Genomic DNA, 16,767 nt, shown 5'->3' with positions numbered 1-16,767 from the left:
TAGGGAAAATAGTGATCAAAGTGCAGGATGACCTAAACAGCCAAAAATATTTTACAAAATAAAAAGAAACCATTGTTTCTTAGATTACTTAGCTAGTTTGTGGACAGTATCTTCCCATGCACCAAGAACATAGCTTTTAGGATGGGTGCAGAGGATAGGAGAAGGGGTTGAATGAGTTATTTTTTCTTAATTGTGTTATTCCCTTACTTAAAATTCTGTGTGTGCCTGCAAGTGTGTGTGTGTGTGTGTGTGTGTGTGTGTGTGTGTATACAAGTAGTCTTCAAAAAATTCATGGAGGGGCCAGCAGATGGCATGGTTGTTGAGGTGCTAGACTCCCACATGGCTGACTGCAATTCAAGTCCTGGATCTGGAAGTTTGCTTTCTCACTTTCCTTCCTCTCCCTTCCTTCTCTCTCTCTCTCAATCTCTCTGGTCAAATTTAATAATAATGATGAATAAAATTAAATAAAATAATTCCTTTAAAAAATAAATTCATGGGGAACCAGCAGTTAGCGTAATGGCTATGTCACTGGACTCCCCACGTAGTCGCCTGCGGTTTGCGTCCCGGACCCGGTGGCTTAGAACTCACGCCGGGCGCGTGTGCGTGCGTGCCCAAGATTCCGAGAGGAGAATGGAGGAGAAGGGATTGCGGTGTGACCATCCCCTCTGGGGGGTGATTTTTTGCTTTCTGTCTCTATGTCTCTCTCTGTTTGTCTGGTGAGCGCATGTGCCCTATAGCAAAAACCTCTCCAAAAAAATAAAATAAAATAAATTCATGGAAAATGCATATCCTAAAGATATTGCATCAACTTCAAAATTCTTTTGCACCAAAATCTGTGCTTTCCTGTTCCAAACTTAAAAAGTAAATGAAAGATTTTGTGTGTGTGTGTGTGTGTGTGCATGTGTGTTTGCATGTATATGTATATAAATAGTTATATTCAATGTTCAGCATCACAAAATTTAAATTTATATATGAAATTTTACAATAAATTTTATAAAAGATACTTTTAAAAAGAAGAAAATAAGAGAAGTTATAAATATGGCTAAAGAGTTGATGTTACTCTGACGTCCTCAGAAACCTGGAATAGTGCTGGAAATAACTTAGTTATTCAATAATAAAAACTGATACTTTTATTAATTCCTGTTTGTGAGACATGACTAGGCTTTCAACATTACCTGCATATCCTCTACTCTGCTTCTTAATTTTTCTTTCTCTTGAAACATCTCTATCTCTACAATGGTTATTTTAAAACTTTTTATTTGTCTCCAGTGTTTAAATATACCATGTCCTCTCTCACTCCCCAGATAACTACACCTCCCCATTACTTTATGCCATTAAAAAAAAAATTATTGTTAGGAACCAGCAGTTAGCGTAATGGCTATGTCGTTGGACTCCTACATAGTTGACCGTGGTTCATGTCCCAGACCCGGTGGCTTAAAACTCACGCTGGGCACGTGTGCGTGCATGCCTAAGATCCTGAGAGGAGAATGGAGGAGAAGGGATTGAGGTGTGACCATCCCTCCTGGGGGGGTGATTTCTCGCTTTCTGTCTCTCTGTCTCTCTTTGTCTGTCTGGTGAGCGCACGCGCCCTATAGCGAAAACCTCTCCAAAAAAAAAAAATTATTGTTTAAAAATTTTATGATATCTTATTTACAGTCGATCACTGCACATCTGTATAGTACATAATATGGTTTTTGAAAGTATGCATGCTTGGGACCAGCAGTTAGCATAATGGCTATGTGGCTAAACTCCCATGTAGTCAACTGTGGTTCAAGTCCTGGACCTGGTAACTTAGACTCAGCCGGGTGTGTGTGCATGCGTGCCCAAGATCCCAAGAGGAGAATGGAGGAGAAGGGATTGTGGCATAGCCATCGCCCCTGGGGGGTGATTTCTCACTTTCTATCTCTCTCTGTCTTTCTGGCGAGTACATGTGCCCTATAGCAAAAACCTCTCCAGAAAAAGAAAGAAAAAAAAAAGAAGAAAGTATACATGCTTTAGTGACAGTCAAACGAAAGATATTACAATATGCATCACTTTTTAAAAATTAATTACTTTTTTATTTACATTTAATCACTGTACATCTTTACAGTGTAAAACATGGATTTCCCAGCATGAATGCAGTGCATATTAGTCAAGCCAAAGACATTACCATATATGTTATTGTCAATAGATAACTTTTCATTTTTGTGTCTAGCAAATCTTTTGTTTGTTTGTTTTTTCATGATACTCTCCCTCCCACTTCTTTTCAAGTATGTAAGAATATGACTCAACTCCTTTTCTTAGGATGTAACACTGGTCTTTCACTTTCTACTATAAAATGCAGAAAAGTGGTGTTTAAAAAAATATTATTTTTAAAAAATTACTTATTTTTTATTTATTATTTTTAAAATAATTACTTAACATTTATTTATTTATTTAGTTAGTTAGTTATTTAAATTTGACCAGAGAGGGACAGAGAGAGAGAAAGGGAGAATGCAAGCTGCCAGGTTCAGGACTTGAACCGTGGTCGGCCATGTGAGATTTCAGCACCCTTAACCACCTGCTGGACCCTTTTATTTATTATTATCTTTTTAAATTTAACCAAAGAGACAGAGAGGGAGAGAGAAAGGAAAAGTGCAAAAGCAAGCCACCAGGTCAGGGATTCAAACTGTGGTCAGTCATGTGGAAGTCCAGCACCTTAACCACTGTGCCACCTTCTGGCCTCAATTATTATTATTATTATTTTTTAATCTTACCAGAGAGAGATGGAGGGAAAGTGAGAAAGTAAACAACCAGGTTTGGGACTCGAACTGTGGTCAACCATGTGGGATTCTGGTGCCTCAACCGCCGTGCCACTGCTGGCCCCAGATATTCAATATATATTAAGTGGGGACATATAACGCCTGTCTTTCATAGTCTGGTTTGCTTTGAAATTGTGCTGGTTTGCTAGAAATTGTGAATAATGCTGCAATACATATAGATGTGCCAGTGTTTTTTCTGTTGAGGTTTTTCTATCCGTCAAGTAGATATAGAAGAGTGGAGTAACTGGGCCATATGGTAGTTCTATATGTAGGCTTCTGAAGAACCCCATATTGTTTTCTACAGTGGTTGTGCTAATATTACACTCCCACCAACAGTATATGAGGATTCTCTTTTCACCACAGTCTCGCCACCACTTATCATTTTTTTTAAACATTAGCCATTCTGACTGGAGTTAAGTGGTATCTCATTGTGGTTTTGATTTGCATTTCCTTTATGATAAGAGATGCTGAGGGTTTTGTCTGATGTTTGGTTTTATATTTGTTTGTTTTGTTGTTTTTTAGGGTTTTCCATAGGGTATGTGTACTTTCTAGAGAGACAGTGAAAGGGAAAGTGAGAAATCACCTCCCAGGGAAGTGCCCATTCCACATTCCCCTCTCCTCCATTCTTCTCCTGGGATTTTGGGCACACACACATGTGTGTTCAGTGTGAATTTCAGGCTGCCAGGTCCAAGAATCAAACTGTAGTTGGCCATGTGGGAGACCAAGCATGCTAACCACCATGCCACCTGTAGGTCCCAGATATTAAGCATTCTTTGATATGCTTTTTGATTGTTCATATGTCTTCCTTGGAGAATTGTCAGCCCATCTTATTTGCCTATCTTTTGATCAGATTGAAATCTTGTGTGTGTGTGCGTGTGTGTGTGTGGGGGGGTAAGCTTGAGTTTTTCGTTATGTTCTGGTTATCAGACCCTTATCTGAGGCTCCCTTCTTTATTGGGAGACTCTGAGGGTTGTTTCCTCACCCTAATTAGTGTTTATTTTGCCATGCACAAGCTTTTTGGTCTGATGTAGTCCCACTTGTCTATTTTGGGGATTATTGCCTATGCTGCTGCAACTGGGACATGAACCATGGTCAGCCATGTAGGAGTCCAGCACCTTAACCGCCATGTCACCTGCTGACCCTGGCCCTTTCATTCTTAAAAGTAATCTTCCTTCAACTGTAGAACCTGGTGCAGTTCCTGAGCTTTCAATTGCCATTACTGACAGATAATTTTTTGGGGGGTGTAACTTTTTTTTTTTAATTTTCAGAAACCATGTACACTCACCAGAGAGAGACAGAGAGAGAGCGAGGAAGAAAGCAACCCCCAATGGGGTATGGTCATGCTGCAATCCCTTTTCCTCCATTTTTCTGTCTTTTCAGGATTTGAGACACACATGCATGTGTTCTTGATGATTTTTTTTTTTAAAGGAAGACTTGACTTTTTTTTAAATTTCTTTTTTTATTTAACTTTATTTATTTATTTATTTTTAATTTGACCAGAGAGAGAAAGAGAGAGAGAGAGAGCGAGCAAGCCAGCCACCAGGTCCAGGACTTGAACTGTGGTCAGCAATATGGGAGTCCAGCATCCTTAACGGCCACGCCACCTGCTGGCCCCTTGGTGTGTTTTTTTAAGCTGTTTGGTCAAGGATTCAAACCATTGTCAATTTATGGAATCCAGTTCTCTATGCACCACTCTTAACTGCTTCTAATTCACTCTCTCCATCCCCCCTTTTTAAAAAAAATATTGTTTCTGGCTTACATATAATTGTACATATTTATGGGGTAGTGTATAGTTTTTCTAAGTATGCATACAGTATAAAATTAAGAATATAGTTATTCATCTTCTTTGATATTAAAAATTACATTACATTGTGCAATTTTTACATTTTTTTTCCTGTAGGGTACATATGTTTGCTGGAGAGAGAGAGAGAGAGCAGAAAGTGAGAAATCACTCTCCAAGAAATCACTATCCATGCCATGCTGTGATCTCTTTTCCTCCATTCTCTTGAGATTTGGGACGTGCATGCACATGTACCCAACATGTTTTTCAAGCCATTAGGTGTGGGAGTAAAACAGCAGTTTGTCATGTGGGATCCTCTCAGGATTCCAGATTCCAGAGAGCTTATAAAGATGATGGCAGCCAAATCTTACATATTCTGGTTATCAATTCCTTCTCTGAAGTATATTTTATAATTATTATCTCCCATTCTTTAAGTACTCTCTTCACTCTGTTGTTTCTTTTTTGGGGGGGGTAGGGGTGGGCTTGTGGTTTTATTTAGAAAAAAATAAAGTGTGTACATAAGCTGTCTACTTATTTTCTTCACTGTACAGCCTGGTGTTGGGATTTGTGACTCTGTTAGCCAGCTGGGCTTCTCTTTCCATGATGGTCTTGGGGGAAACATTGTTAAAAATCGCAGCACAGTAAGACTTATTACACATCAGCACTTCCAACTTTTTTTTTTTTTTTTTTTTGAGAGGTTTTTGCTATAGGGTGCATGCGCTTGCCAGACAGACAGAGAGAGAGAGAGACAGAAAGCAAGAAATCACCCCCCGGGGGGATGGCCATGCTGCAATCGCTTCTCCTCCATTCTCCTCTCGGGATCTTGGGCATGCACGCACATGCACCCGGCATGAGTTTTAAGCCACCGGGTCCGGGACACGAACCACAGTTGACTACGCAGGAGTCCAGCAACATAGCCATTACACTAACTACTGGTCCCTGTATTTGCTGCCCATGCTTTATGGGTCTTATTTAAGAAAGTTTTGCATACTCCAATATCTTGAAGTGTTTCTCTTGTATTTTTCTCAAGTAGTTCTACATTTTTGACTTTACATTTAAATCTTTAATCCATTTTGAGTTAATTTTTGTACATGGTGAGAGATAGGGGTCTAGTTTCATTTTTCTGCAAGTGGATATTCAGTTTTTCCAACAGTATTTATTGAAAACTGTCTTTTATCCACTGGATTGTCCAGTACCCTTTGTCAAAAGTCATTTCTTCATATGTTGTTGTGTTTATTTCTAGATTCTCTATTTCATTGGTCTATGCTTCTGTTTTTGAGCTAGTACTATGCTGTTTTGGTTATTGTACTGCCAAATTCTTTTAAGTCTTTTGTATTCACTCTTTCTGTTAACTCACTTAGTCCTTTAGCCTCTGAGGTTCCACTATACCTGCTTTCATAAAAGTGAGCAAAGATTTTTAGAGCTGAATCTAGTGGATATTTATTGGATTTTTACTTTCTTGATTACTCAGCAATTTTGATACTTTCGACAATTTTTCTTTTCCTAGCACTATTCTTTCTTTCCTTTTTTTAGAAATTTTTTTCTGTAGGGCGCATATGCTTGCTGGAGAGACAGAGTGAGATAGAGAGACAGAAAGTGAGAAATCATGCTACAATTCCTTCTCTTCCATTCTCCTCTTGGGATCTTGGGCACGCATGCACACAAGCCCGGCGTGAATTTTCTTTCTTTTTTTTTTTTTAAAGAATTATTTTAATTTAATTTTATTTATTAATTCATTGATTTTTAATTTGACCAGAGAGAGACACACACACACACACAGAGAGGGAAAGTGAGAAAGTAAGCCAACAGATCCAGGACTCAAACCATGTGAGAGTGTCCAGCACTTTAACTACCATGCCATTTGCTGGTCCCAACCCAAAATGACACAAGACCGTGGTTGACTATGTGGGAGTCCAGTGACATAACTATTATGCCATCTGCTGGTTTCTTTCCTAGCATTTTTCTAATACCACAATCTTTCTCTTCACCCCTTCCTTCCTTTTTCTCTTCTCAAGTTCCTTTGAGGTTTTATTTTTCTTACTGTCTATCTTTCTTGGTCTATTCAGGCTGTCATAACAGAAAAGCATGAACTGATAATTTACAAACAACTGAAATACACTTCTCAAAATTTTGACAGCTGAGAAATCCAACATCAAAGCACCCAAAGATTCAGCATCTAGTGAAAGCCCACTTTCTGGTTGATATGAAGTGACTTCTATCACCTCACCTGACCAAAGAGGTGAGAAATCTCTGGTCTCTTTTGTAAGACCATTAATCCCATTCATGAAAGCTTTGCTGCTGTGACCTAATTATTTCCCACAGGCCTCACTGTCACTATGGGGGCTAAGATTTCAACATATGAATTTTTGGGTAGAGGTGGTGATACACAAACATTCAGATTATAGCATCATCTCTGCAGTATTTTTTTCCTTTTATTTATGACAGAGTGTGTGCACATTACATGACAGTGAGAGACATGAACAATATCCACAGGGTCTGCAATCCCTTTCTTGCAGTCCTCCAACTTGTCAGATCTTGGTTGCTCTTGCATGTGCCGGGATGTTTTAGACTGGCCAAGCTAGGGATTTGAACCGTATGTCATGTGAAATCCTGTTTCTCATGAGCAGCACATTACCTCTGTGCCATGCAACTGGACCAGTCCCTTTAAAATCACCAGCTTTTGTCCTTGGCTTCACCTTTTCTCCCTTTAAATGCCTCTTTGGACTTCTACATTTCTTCTCCAGATTCCAGATAGCGTACAAGTGATGATGACTTCCAAATTTATGTTTCCTATCTAGATATATTTCTTAAGCTCTAGACTTTGTCTCCAATTCTTTTATTCATATAGCCTCCTGAACATTTCATGGACATTACAAACTCACAACACTCATAACTGAACTCATCAGTTCCTTGGGAAGAGAATCTGACAAAATATATTCTAGCTAGATCACAAGCTAATAGCAATGTCACATAATTAAGAAAACTGAAATTAGCTCGTTCTTATTTACTGTTTTCCTAGGAGTTGTCATTTGCCAGCATCATTTGGATAATATCGACATTAGTCTTAATTTATGAGTTATTAAAACCTTAGATCCAATCACAGTAAATTTGCAGGAATAATAATTCAATGTAGCTTACGATCAACCCAGAAATAAACATGTTATGAAAAATAACTTTAGTAAAGGTGTCATTTTTATTATATTAAAAATAATTTCTTGAAATAGGGTGTCCTTTGTTAATTAAATTAAAAGATCCATTTTTTAATAGGTAACAAAAAACATGACTACCAAATTCTTATTCTTGCATTGGGAGAAAAATATATTAGAGGGACCAGCAGTTAGCATAATGGCTATGTCGCTGGACTCCCACGTAGTTGACTGCAGTTCGAGTCCCGGACCCAGTGGCTTAAACTCATGCTGGGTGCATGTGTGTGCGTGCCCAAGATCCAGAGAGGAGAATGGAGGAGAAAGGATTGCGGCATGGCCATTCCCCCTGGGTGGTGATTTCTCGCTTTCTATAGCTCAGTCTCTCTCTGTCTTTCTGGCGAGCACACACACCCTATAGCAAAAACCTCTTGAAAAAAAAAAAAAAGAAAAAAGAAAAATATTTTAGAAATTATGATTCTGATAAGATGGAGAGACATCTCTGTGATGAAATACATGAAATATCATAAAATATATACTGAAAATGATACATTAACAAGGGACTGATGTTGTCAAATAACACTTGGCTGCTTTTCATATAAGTGTGAAAAGAGAAAACAGCACAAGTTGCAAAACACAAAGGAAAATAAATAATACCTCTAATTGGGGCCAGCAGGTGGCGTGGTAGTTAAAGGAGCTAGATTCCCACATGGCCGATGGTGGTTCTATTTCTGGATCTGACTGACAGCTTGCTTTCTCACTTTTCCTTTCTCTCTCTGTCTCTCTCAAGTCAAATTAAAAATAATAATAATGACATATGGATTTAATTACATAGATAAATAATTATTTAAAAAATAATAATACCTTTGATTTTTCTTAACTGATTGCATTATATTATATAATTAATAATCTTCATTTCTTTGCTATACCAAAAAAGAAAATAGGCACATAACATTCATACTGTATCCTTTGGTACATAGGTCTATACATTTCTATATTCCAGCTGGATATATACCATCCATGATGGAGATTTCTAGGGCATAGGGTATGTGTATGTTCATTTTAGTAGAAAGTAATAGTTTTCAAAGCCATTATATCAGTTTATGCTTTCATGAGCAGTGGATGGAAACTCTATCACACTATACTCGCTCCAGTATTTTTACTTGATATTACCAAGTAGAATCTGATTTTCAGCATTCTTTAATGGATATTAAAATTGAGCCACTTTTTACTGGTTTAGTGAATATTTTTAACTCATTTTGTGTGAAGTGCATTCATGTCTTTTTTTTTTTTTTTTTGCCTTTTGCATTATCTATCTTACCAAGAGCTAAATTGGAATATATGGACATTCTACATATATAGTGCATAAGTAGACTTTTAAATTCAAACCCAATTTAAATTACTTAGGTTTCAAATAATTCTTTTTTTGGAGAGGTTTTCGCTATAGGGCACATGCGGTCGCCAGAAAGACAGAGAGAGACAGAGAGATAGAAAGCAAGAAATCACCCCCCCAGGGGGGATGGCCATGCCACAATCCCTTCTCCTCCATTCTCCTCTCGGGGTCTTGGGCATGCATGCACACGCACCCGGTGTGAGTTTAAGCCACTGGGTCTGGGACTCGAACCACAGTCGACTACATGGGAGTCCAGCGACATAGCCATTATGCCAACTATTGGACCCAATAAATAATTCTTTTAAAAAAGGGATAAAAAACACATTTATTTGAAGGGTCAGCAGTTGGCATAATGGCTATGTCGTTGGACTCCCATGTAGTCGACTGTGGTTCGAGTCCTGGACCCGGTGGCTTAAACTCACGCTGGGCACGTGTGCGTGTGTGCCCAAGAGAGAGGAGAATGGAGGAGAAGGGATTGTGGCATGGCCATCCCCCCTGGGGGGGGGGGCGTGATTTCTCGCTTTCCATCTCTCTGTCTTTCTGACAAGTGCATGCTCCCTATAGCAAAAACATCTCCCCAAAATTAATTATTTAGCTTTATTTGTCATCATTATTAATTTTTAAATTTTGACCAGAGAGAGTTGGTTGGTGAGGTGAGGAGTGAGAAAGCAAGCCGCCAGGTCTGGGATTTGATGCATAGTCAATCATGTGGGAGTCTAGTTCCTTAACCACCATGCTGCCTGCTGGCCCTCATTTTTTTTTCCTTTTAATTCAAAGTTTGTCTCAGCTTATTTTTTTAGTAGAAGGGCATATACAACAATATATATGCACAGTGTGTAGTTTGGAGAATTATTGGTATGAGAATCATTACATGACTGAGTGATGAGTCAGGTAAACAAGTGCTTACTGTTTAAATCTATAGTGGGTTCCTAAACATTATTGGAAGTAAAAACATTACCAAAATACAATGTGGCAGCAATTCTCTTTCTCATAACTATTCGAAATAGGTGATGGAAAGTTTTTGATAAACCACTTGAGACAGAAGATGAGAACACCAAGAATTGTATTTGAGTAAATATAGATGATATCTAAATGGATCTCAAAGGCCAAGTTAGCTGTCAGGCTTCTGTTTAACTGAGCTGAGTACACTTCTGGGACCAGCAAGGATACATGAGGTTGACCTCTGTTGACAGTAGGCTTCCTGGGTCTTTCTGTGTTCTCTTTCCTCTGATTAAATGTTAGACAAATAGGCTAGTATATCAGTTTGAAGGAATACCAATATATTGCCTTGCTTGGGAGCACTTATGTCTCTCTCTCTTTCCATAGGTTCCCAGTATGTTCTTGGTGTTTTTGTTTATTTGTTTTTAGTTTTGATATCTGGTGCTCACCACAGAGAGAGAGAAAAAAATGAGAAATCACACCCAAGGGCACCAGCAGTTAGTGTAATGGCTATGTCGCTGAACTCCCATGTAGCCAACTGTGGTTTGAGTCCTGGACCCAGTGGCTTAAACTCACGCTGGGCACATGTGCAAGCATGCTCAAGATCCCGAGAGGAGAATGGAGGAGAAGGGATTGCGGTGTGGCCATCCCCCCTGGGGGATGATTTCTCGCTTTCTATCTCTCTGTCTCTTTCTGTCTTTCTGGCGAGCACACGCTCCCTATAGCAAAAACCTCTCCAAAAAAAAGAAAGAAAGAAAGAAAAAGAAACAGAAAAGAAATCACACCCCAGCAGAGATAGTCACATTACAATCCCTTTTCCTCCATCCCTCCTCTTGGGATTTTGGGTATGCACATATACACACCAAGTATGTTTTCAGTCCTCCAGATTTAGGACTTGAATCACACAGTTGTCTCTGTGAGATCCAGTTGTCTTAACCTCCATGCCACCTGCTGGCCCAGAACTCTTCTTCAATGAAAAAAATCATTGTGTAACTGTAATGTTGATTGTATGTATTACACATTAATGTCCGAGTGTCTCACCTTTTTTTGGCACTGTGTATGTCATATGTTCATGTAGTAAAATTGTCTTATTTTTATTTTATGCTTTCTGAGCACATTTGTTTTTGCTGTGATCCATTTAGAAATTATGCTGTAGGGACCACCAGTTAGTGTGATGGCTATATCGCTGAACTCCCATGTAGTCGACTGCGGTTCAAGTCCCAGACCCGGTGGCTTAAACTCACGCTGGGCACGTGTGCATGCGTGCCCAAGATCCCAAGAGGAGAATGGAGGAGAAGGGATTGTGGCGTGGCCATCCCCCCTGGGGAGTGATTTCTCGCTTTCTAGCTCTCTGTCTCTCTCTGTCTGTCTGGCGAGTGCACACGTCCTATAGCAAAGGCCTCTCCAAAAAGAAAAAAAGAAAGAAAAAGAAACTATGCTGTATTTTCTTCTCTTTCCTTTTAGGGGGACAGATTGAACCTCTCTACAACAAAATTAAATAATCATTTTAAGAGCATTTTATTCTACTTTCTCTTTTTTCCCCACTTATCTCATTTTTAAGATTGCCATTTAATAAATATTAACTGAGACGCTGCTATATGACTAGGTCTATGATAGAAATCACAGATGAGAAAAACCTAGCTAAACTACAGAAACTTAGTGAAACAGAATTTATATTGAACCTTTTTCTGCCTTTCACAAGTTTTGTGGGAAAGTGCTATTTAATAATCCATTTTCTTCTCCTTAGCTTTTGGAGTACAATATTAAGTTTGTCTCACAAGATATTTATAAATACATATTTTAAAATTATTTTCCTTCCATTACTATTCCTAGAAATAGATAAATGTGCTCTTTTTTTTTAAAAAAAAAGAATGATTTTATTTTATTTATTATTATTACTTTTTAATTTGACCAGAGAGATAGAGAGGGAAAGTGAGAAAGCAAGCAGCCAGGTCTGGGACTAAAATCATGGTCGGTCATGTGGGAGTCCAGCGCCTTAACCACCATGCCACCTGCCAGCCCCTAAATGTACTCTTTTGCAAATGTCACAACTGAGTTACATGGCCATAATCAGCTCTATGTAAGGCTGAGAAATCTCTTGCTTACCTAAACAACCACATATTTGCTAAAATTTCAGTAGATTCTATAACTAAAGGAATTTAAGTATATTGAGTACTTAAGGGAATTTAAGTATATTGAGTACTTAGGGAAGATAGCTGTTTTACCATATTCCATTTGTATTACCACTCAGTAGTCTTCGTTTCTTTCATTTCCACATGAATTACACACTTTTTCAAAGGTGAATAATGTAGAGGTCAATCCTGTAAGCACTTTCAGCTCAGAATATAGGATCTCAATGTGAGGAAGAATTCTGTACATGAATCCCAATGTTTCTTCTTCTGATTCAGTGACCTATGAACTAGTAGGTAGTTTAACTGTCACTCATTATAGCAGCATATACTAAAATTCAGTGGTGGAATAGAATTTTATTACAGGATAACTGCAATAGAAATTCCTCTTTGGTAAAAGGAAGAAGGGAAAACACGCCGAGCCACTTGTAGGTATTGGGTTGTTGGGAAAGTCATGATGCATTTTATATAGAAAAATATGTCATGATTTTCATTACAACCTAATGGCAAAACTGAAATTTGGCTGGACAAAGATTCCAAAGACTCTTTCTCAAGCATTGGAATAAATTCCCTGAGACATCCTGGCTTTACTCTCTGGGAGACTCTTTTGTTCATTATCTGTTTGATCTCCTGGCTTTGCCTTTTGGGAAATTCTTCCCTTCCTATCATCCTTGAGGCACACATATAATGTACATTGGAGGACATATCCTCTTTTCCACTTAGGTGTGATCTGGACAAGAAATGCGAGGTTTTCAGCTGAATTTAGCCCAAGTTTCTCAACTCTGCTGATTTGGGATTAACATTTAAGGAGCTGATTTATGGTCAATCACAAGCTTTTGTAAACTAGACTTCCAAGTTCTTTAGCAATTTAATTTCCTCAAAAACATGATTAACTCCTGGTCTATTTGGTTCTAGGCAATTTTATATGAAAAAACCGCAGCCAACTTTTTTGATTTGGATGTAAACATGACAGAGCTATCATCCTTTTTTTCTCTTGATTAATAGCAGCTATCAGCACAAAGAGCGGGAAAACAATAGTCTTAATATGATTTTTGTCTTTGAGTTGACTCACATTTCTAGTTGAGAACACTTAAGGGAAAACTCTTGACCAAAGTCCTGAGTGGATAACAACATTCATTACTGTTATTTTGTTTACAGAAACAGTGATTTCTAAGTTACTAATCCATCAGTCAGTTTAGATTTCATGCCATCTGAGAATGCTCAGTTATATCCCCTTTCATCTCTGTGTTAAACTGATTAATTCTTGCCTGACTTCATCTCTCATAGCACATTGCTAAAAGCAGCAAGGACAGCTAATAGACATTAATAGCTTGAATTTTCTTAACTCCTTTTCTAGGAGGTACATGCTTGGTAAGCACATATCTGTCTTAGTTACTACTGCTAAAAGTTGTACTTAATGATTTGCCATAAAAATGATTACTTGCCTTCCAGCCTGAAATATCCATTTACTTGATTTCAGCAAATCTACCATTAAAACAGGGCTGGAACATTTTTACAATAAAACCCTACTTCTGATACCAGTTTTTATATTGTGGTACAGGCTGGACTGTTCAAAAATGAGACTCTGAAATATAGATAAATATGGATAGAATGTTTTTTTTATTAGTATCAGTCTTAAAATGAGCAGATACAGTCATAAAGCCCTGATATCTGCCTCATGTGGCTTTTGTTTCTGTCCTCAAAGTGGCTAGTCAAGTCCTCATCATTTCCTAGCCAGTGGAAAAGGTAATAAAAGAGTGGTCGACAAAGCCAGCTCCATGGCCTGGTGGTTAAATGGCTGGATGTGCATCCAACATGAACCAACAACTTGAAAAACATGCTGGGTGTGTATGGGTGCCTAAAATTCCAAAAGGAGAGAAAGATGAAGAAGGGATTGCAGCATGACCACCCCCTACTGGGGATGCTTTCTCCTCTCTCTCTCTCTCTCTAGTAAACAGTCTCACCTTCTAGCAAGAAAAAAAGAAAAAGTAAAGTGGAGGACAAAAAACTTCCTTTTTAAAGAAATGATAAAAAGAAAATGTAAAGTGGCGGACAAAGGACTTCCTTTTTAAAGAAGTGACAGAAAACCTGTCTTCATAACTCAAAAGCCTTCTGCTCTAATGCCATTGGCTAGAATTTAGTCAGATGTCTGCATTTTACAGTTAGGGACGCAAAGAATGAGGCATACTAAGATGTGTACGCAGTGTTTCTATAACTAAAAGAAAAAAGGAAGAATGAATAATGAAAGCCACTTAGCAGATACACACACACACACACACACACACACACACACACATATATATATACACAAACATCACATTAACAAATTTTACTGTTTGCTTGTTTTAAAAATTTTTCTTTCACATGTGTGCCCCAATCACAATAGGATAGAAAAACAGAGGAGAAGGGGTTGCAGTATGACCATGTCCCTTTGGGAAGGTACTTTACCTTCTCTTTCTGTCTGTCTCTGTCTCTGGCAAGCACATGTACCCTCTGGAAATTATGAAAAAAAAAAAAAAACAAATAATTTTTTAGCTACCAAGTTACATACAAAATGATATATTTCCAATCTAGATTTTATATTTTTGAGAATTCATACTATTTATCAGCACCAAATCACCAACCAATAAAACCAATTTTTAATTTTTAATACATTCTGCTTTTCTGTGAATGACACATTCCTGTGTCATTCAAGTTGTATTTGTTTTTGTTTTTGTTTTTTTCAAAGCTAGAGGGGTTGTATTTCTACACTTCTACTTTTTGAAATGTTCTATAAAATCTAAATTTCAAGACCAGCAGGTGGCATTGTGATTAAGGCCTGGAAACTCCCACATGGCCAACCACAGTTCAAGTCCCGGACCTGGTGGCTTACTTTCTCATTTTCCCTCCCTCCCTCTCTCTCTCTTAGTGTGTGTGTGTGTGTGTGTTTGGTCAAATTAAAAAATAAGTGAATTAATAAATAAAATTAAATAAATAATTCTTTTAAAAATTAAATTTCTTACTCATATCTGATTTTAGGAGATTATGGTAAATACAAAAGGTAGGAAGAGCAAATATATAAAGAGGTTGATAATATTCTTGTGAGAGACAAGTGTTTTTGGGAGGGGTGAGAAGTTTTCTCTAATTTTTTTTTTTTGGAGAGGTTTTTTTTTTTGTTTGTTTGTTTTTGTTTTTTGTTTTTCTCCTATAGGGTACGTACCCTTGCCAGAAAGACAGAGAAAAACAGAGAGACAGAAACTGAAAAATCACCCTCCAGTGGGGATGGCCATGCTGCAATCCCTTCTCCTCCAGAAACTGAAAAATCACCCTCCAGTGGGGATGGCCATGCTGCAATCCCTTCTCCTCCATTCTCCTCTCAGGATCTTGGACAAACACACTCATGCACCCGGCGTGAGTTTAAGCCACTGGGTGCAGGACTTGAACTGCAGTAGACTACATGGGAGTCCAGTGACATAGCCATTATGTCATCTGCTGGTCCCTAGCTTTTTTTTAACTGACAGAGGAGTTATGCGTTAGCCAGAAAGAGACAGAAAGAGAGGTAGAGAGAAAAAACACCCTCCAATGGAATGTGGTCAAGCACAATACTTTTTCCATTTCTCTAACCTGTTGGGATTTCGAGAATGCACACAGTCTGCTGGTATTTCAAACCACTGGAGCCAGGACTCCAACCATAGTTTGCCTTGTGAAATCCAGCTCCCATGATCTCTGGGCTATAGGGCTGGCATAACATTAAAAAAATTTTTTTCAGGACCAGCATTTAGCGTAATGGCTATGTTGCTGGACTTCCACGTAGTCGACCGCAGTTCGAACCCTGAACCCAGTGGCTTAGACTCATGCCAGGCGCGTGCACGTGTGTGCCCAAGATCCTGAGAGAATGGAAGAGAAGGGATTGCGGTGTGGCCAGCCCACTGGGGGGTGTGATTTCTCGCTTTCTATCTCTCTGTCTTTCTGATGAGCAAACGTGCCCTATAGTGAAAAAACCTCTCCAAAAAAAAAATTTTTTTTTTTACTTTATTTATGATAGAGCATGTGTGTGCACCCATGAGAAAAGAGAGAGGGTACAAGAAAAAGAGAAAGGTGCACCTTCCAAAGTGTGTGGTCACACAGTGATCCCCTTCCTCCAGTTCTCCAGTCTGTCATATCCTATATACTTGTGTATATTTTGGATGTGTCTCAGGACAACTAGGTTGGCGATTTGAACTATGGTCACCATGTGGAATCCAGCATCTCTTGAGTAGGGCATTACCATTGTGCCACAGAATCAGCCCTTCTCTAATTTTTGCATAGCAATTTTTATCTTTTTTTGTTTTGTTTATATCTCCTATGAGAGATAGAGAAAGAAAGAAAGAGGAAGAGAAACTTCCAACAGAGACCTCATTCAGAGATTTACCCTCAAACCCCAGCCTAAGCCAGCCTGACTCACATGCACACTTGCATGCCTGGCCTATACAGAGAGGCCTCAGAACCTGAACTCAGAACCTTCCTCTGGGTTCAGCATTGCAGAGCATTGTGTTACCACTTTGCCACTGGCTGATCCTTCCATCTTATTTTTTGCTTCTCAGCTCAGTTTTTTTTTTTTTTTTTTTTTGAGAGATTTTTTCCT

This window comes from Tupaia chinensis, unplaced genomic scaffold (assembly GCF_000334495.1).
Source record: "Tupaia chinensis unplaced genomic scaffold, TupChi_1.0 Scaffold139677_1, whole genome shotgun sequence".
NCBI classification, from domain to species: Eukaryota; Metazoa; Chordata; class Mammalia; order Scandentia; family Tupaiidae; genus Tupaia; species Tupaia belangeri.
This window is presented reverse-complemented; position numbering follows the sequence as displayed.